We start from the raw sequence: 5532 nt of genomic DNA on the forward strand, positions 1-5532 counted from the left end.
GTCCTGATGGTAATTACACCTGGCCTGGCATGTCAAAAGGGATTTCATCTAAGTAAAAAGAGCAGCAGGAGGAGGTGGAGAGATGAGAGAACCACTTTAATAGTTGAGCTGTAACACCTCCGCTGAAGTGGGAAGGGACGTTTTCTGGTACAACAGGAGGTGACAAATTGGAATAGTGTGAAAGGTTATGATAGACTGGAACATCTGTGGGTTGGAGACAATTTGTGTCTATTAGTTCCAATGCCCAAACTGTCATGTTACAACAGCGTTTCAAAGGTGAGGAAGATGATGGATAGACAAAGAAAGAGAGAGGGAGCAGTAAGCGAGATACAGACAGTGAAAAGCCGTATCTTGTGGTGAGAAGCCAAGATGTTATTGTTGTCCTGGTTATATCTCGCAAGGAAGTTGAAGGAGAGGTTCTTTTCCCTATCTCACAGAAGGAGGAAGGTGCTGTGCATCAAAGAGCAACACCAGATAATAGGAGAAACACACACATATTTAAAACAGACATTTTAGTCTCCTCCCTTTCTCTGATGTTATCGCAGGATAACCTATCACAGCCACCCCTGAAACCGTAGATAGGATGCAACCCATAATCTTCCCCCATTTCTCTCTCGATATATCTCATCTAGAATAGTCATTTATTATTAAAAGTATAGCAAATCCAAAGCAGCACAACCATGCATGGTGGAGGGAAGCATGTATACAATTGAATTACTCCTTGTGCTTTAGAGTTAGAAAATACTGTGGTTGGCCCTGCTAAGAAATAGTCACTCCCTAATTAACTGCGATGTAACGCACATGCTGTGATTCTCAATTGATGTCACAGATTAGTGACACTATGGGTGATGTGGGCGTTGTTCCATGCTTTTGTTGAAGAAGTGTCCGTCTTAACATAGTTTGAGTTATGCCGGCTCACACAACCACATGGTTGTTCATGACTGCTCATCCTGGAGACAAGCTGGTCTCCACTCTGCTCTCTCTACCCCCATGGCAAATGCGGCTCTGGCATCAACCATGGGCATGGGTTGGCAGCAATCTCTCTCTCCATATCTCCATATCTCTCTCTCTCTCTCCATATCTCCATATCTCTCTCTCTCTCTCTCTCTCGCGCCTTTTCCCTCATTTAAATAATATTTAGTGTGGTCTGTCATGAATGTTTAAATTAAACATTGTGACCAATATTTGTAGCTTTGGGTCTGTGTGCTTGCAAGTCCCTGTGGTCTGGTTGTTGGTAAATGGATGTTAATATTGATCTGATTTTTGTAACATGACCTTCAATTGCCAGTTTACAACATCCCCTTTAATCTTACATCCTTCCATACACTTGTAATAACCTACACCGCTACCATATGATACAATTTAATTTCACAATAATCCTTATCTACAATGTTCTTATAATAGGCATTCTTATGTGCTTACAAGGCAGTTAGTGAAATATGAATGTAAAGTGTTGTCCTAAATTGGAATTGGAATATTAATAATATAAAATAATCTTACTACGTGGAGGACTCCTGGCATGTGTTGCTCTGTGCTTCCCTCATGCCTTCCCTCCCTCTCACCAAGGCTGTTCTCTCCCTCATGCCTTCCCCTCCCTCTCACCAGGGCTGTTCTCTCCCTTCCCTTCCCTCCCTCTCACCAGGGCTGTTCTCTCCCTTCCCTTCCCTCCCTCTCACCAGGGCTGTTCTCTCCCTCATGCCTTCCCCTCCCTCTCACCAGGGCTGTTCTCTCCCTCATGCCTTCCCCTCCCTCTCACCAGGGCTGTTCTCTCCCTTCCCTTCCCTCCCTCTCACCAGGGCTGTTCTCTCCCTCATGCCTTCCCCTCCCTCTCACCAGGGCTGTTCTCTCCCTCATGCCTTCCCCTCCCTCTCACCAGGGCTGTTCTCTCCCTCATGCCTTCCCTCCCTCTCACCAGGGCTGTTCTCTCCCTCATGCCTTCCCCTCCCTCTCACCAGGGCTGTTCTCTCCCTCATGCCTTCCCCTCCCCCTCACCAGGGCTGTTCTCTCCCTCATGCCTTCCCTCCCTCTCACCAGGGCTGTTCTCTCCCTCATGCCTTCCCCTCCCTCTCACCAGGGCTGTTCTCTCCCTCATGCCTTCCCCTCCCTCTCACCAGGGCTGTTCTCTCCCTCATGCCTTCCCCTCCCTCTCACCAGGGCTGTTCTCTCCCTCATGCCTTCCCTCCCTCTCACCAGGGCTGTTCTCTCCCTCATGCCTTCCCCTCCCTCTCACCAGGGCTGTTCTCTCCCTCATGCCTTCCCCTCCCTCTCACCAGGGCTGTTCTCTCCCTCATGCCTTCCCCTCCCTCTCACCAGGGCTGTTCTCTCCCTCATGCCTTCCCCTCCCTCTCACCAGGGCTGTTCTCTCCCTCATGCCTTCCCCTCCCTCTCACCAGGGCTGTTCTCTCCCTCATGCCTTCCCCTCCCTCTCACCAGGGCTGTTCTCTCCCTTCCCTTCCCTCCCTCTCACCAGGGCTGTTCTCTCCCTCATGCCTTCCCCTCCCTCTCACCAGGGCTGTTCTCTCCCTCATGCCTTCCCCTCCCCCTCACCAGGGCTGTTCTCTCCCTCATGCCTTCCCCTCCCCCTCACCAGGGCTGTTCTCTCCCTCATGCCTTCCCTCCCTCTCACCTGTTCTCTGTCCTTATCCCTCAACCCCCCTCTCTTTCTCTTTCGCTCTCTCTCTCTTCTCGTCCCTGTCTCTCTCTGAAGCCTGTAGTGCAACTGCATAATTAAAAGGGTCTTATGACGTTTCTAGTTTAAATTACCTATCTGGTCTCTCCTGCCCAGTCTATAAATGTTAATGATGTGTTTTGTTCTGCAGATATAATGCTCTCATATACATACAACACAGTCACTTTTGTTTTCTAATTTTGTGTCTCTTTAATCAATTTTAATTATCTCTAATAAAAGCAAGGATGTTGTGATTCATGTCTTATCGGTCCACAAAGTAATTCATTAATTACTGCCCACTCACTTCCTTCTTTTTCTCTCTCTCTCTCTCTCTCTCTCTCTCTCTCTCTCTCTCTCTCTCTCTCTCTCTCTCTCTCTCTCTCTCTCTCTCTCTCTCTCTCTCTCTCTCTCTCTCTCTCTCTCTCTCTCTCTCTCTCTCTCTCTCTCCTTCCTTTTCACACTCAAACAACACGTAGACCAAACATGTCTATCAGAGTTATTGTTTGAAACAACATTCTTCCTTGCTCATAGAGAACTCTGGAAGAGAAAAGAAACAAAGGGACCGAAAAAGGGTTAGAAGAAGATAAATAGAAAATAGAAATTACCATAATGTGTATTGTGTACAAGGTCTGGTCTCCTATGTGGATCCTCTACAGTAAAGAGAGTTGGCCTCAATCATACGGCCCGCCTGCAAGGAACCAAACACTAACCTAACCCTAACCCTTTTTTCAAAACCTTTTTTCAAAACCTTTTTTCAAAACCTTTTTTCAAAACCTTTTTTCTAAACCTTTTTTCTAAACCTTTTTTCTAAACCTTTTTTCTAAACCTTTTTTCTAAACCTTTTTTCTAAACCTTTTTTCAAAACCTTTTTACAAAACCTTTCTCATCCGGGCAACAAGTCACAATTGGATGTGAAGCTGCATTTAAATTGATGTAGAAAGCTTGTTAAGAGCGATATGGTGAACTCAGTCGGACAAAGGACATGGACATGGAGATTACAATTAACATTCCATTATTTAATTAATCAATTAACATGCACCTTCTGAGCAGACATCATCTTTAATAACAAGTCAGGTTTCTGGTGACACACTCAATTAAATCAGTAGGGGCCAAGGCTGGTCTCTGCTCCATCTGATAAAAGTTAAAGGGATGGTTAAATGATTGCCAGATGTGACTCCTTTCAGTTAAAGGGATTGTTGGTGTGACAGGCTGGTCAAGGCCTTGTCATCCGTGGCATTCTCTCTAGACACTTAAGAAAATGTCAACCATGTCGTCTACAGAGGAGCTGGGCTGGTGAAATGGGTGTGTGTGAGAGCTGGGGGTGGGGGGGGGGCTGTAATGGGAGAAGAGGAGGGGGTACACTGTTGGATTCTTACACACACGCTCTTTCTTTATCAAGGCAGAGGTGTGAACTGAATGAGGAGGTGAAGTTGAAGATGATGGCTAAGGAGGAGAGGAAGATGGGAAAGGAAGATGGAGTAAATAAGAAACGAAGGAAGGAGACTAAAGACAAGGTGAAAGGAAGGGAGAAAGACATAGAGAGGGATGGAGAAGGATGGAGGATGGGTGCTGAATATTACCATGGTGATTGGGCTGGATAGCTTTCACACTGAGAGTCTAAGTTTTAGAGACATTGGCCAAAGGTCAACTATAATCATTGCTTGTGACACACATACACACACACACCCCCACACACACACACACACATACGCACTGAACTAAATCAGACCAGTTACTTTGACAGCCACTTAATGGGAAATTCACAGAACTACTTGGCTTTCACAGACAATTTGCGCGTATTAAAAGAGTGTGTGCGTGTTTATGTGTGTGTGTATGTAAAACCGATTCTGAACTTATGACCTGATGATTAAATCAGCTCTCCCTGCTACAGTATCTGTCTAGCAATATTATGTTGATACACTCATTCAGCCTACCCAATGCACTGCAGAAGGAGCTCAAGAAGGAGGTTTTGATTACAAGACGTGTGCTGTCACAGAGCCCATTAGTAGATGAAGAGTTCTGCCTATTGCTTGTCATGGTTGGCTGGTTTTTGACTGGGAGACGAATATCTGTTGGTAAAAGGGATTGGCAGCTGGGAAACACTGAGGATGATTTATCTGTTTATAAATCGAAAAGATAATTCCAATGACGACCAAAGCCATAATTTCCCCGATGCATGAACACAGTTTGTTTCAGCTATTACACCTGTAATACATCACTGTTGCTTTGTTTGCCTGTATCACAACACATCTAGTTTATACCTCAGTTGACCATGACTAGAGCTGCCTTGGAGCCCTAATTTCACATGACTGCTTTGAAGGGCAGTGCCAGATCATTTGCAGCGATGTGTTTAACACAAACATCACACACATCACATCAACACACTCTGGTGCTGCACAATTTCTTGACAAATTGACCAAGGTCAAGTTAAGTACAGAGCCCAACAAAGAATATCTGGAGGTGGGAGTATTTGAATGAAATGATAAAATAATCTTGGCCTGTCTCTGAACCCTCAAACTTCCCAGTGCTGGCTGACATGTAAAAATGTTTTGCTAACAAACAAAATACCAAATGTGTAGGAAATTGGCCAATCACACGCAATCTTATTACAAAGCGTCTGATTGGTTTCATGGCCAATACCATGGCTGATCCTGCAGCCAGTGAATAGGGAATGAACACGAAATGCACTTTGATGATTCACTATGATTGGCAAATTTCTATCTCATAACCAGGCGTGGTAATGCAAACCGTTTGAATAAGTGAGCCAAAAAGTTGGAAATGAGATGAGAGGTTCTGCACATGGAGCTAGTACTAAGCTATGCACAGAGAACACAAATACCAACGCCAAAGGTGATTCCAAAACC

This window comes from Osmerus mordax, chromosome 7, assembly GCF_038355195.1.
Source record: "Osmerus mordax isolate fOsmMor3 chromosome 7, fOsmMor3.pri, whole genome shotgun sequence".
Lineage (NCBI taxonomy): Eukaryota > Metazoa > Chordata > Actinopteri > Osmeriformes > Osmeridae > Osmerus > Osmerus mordax.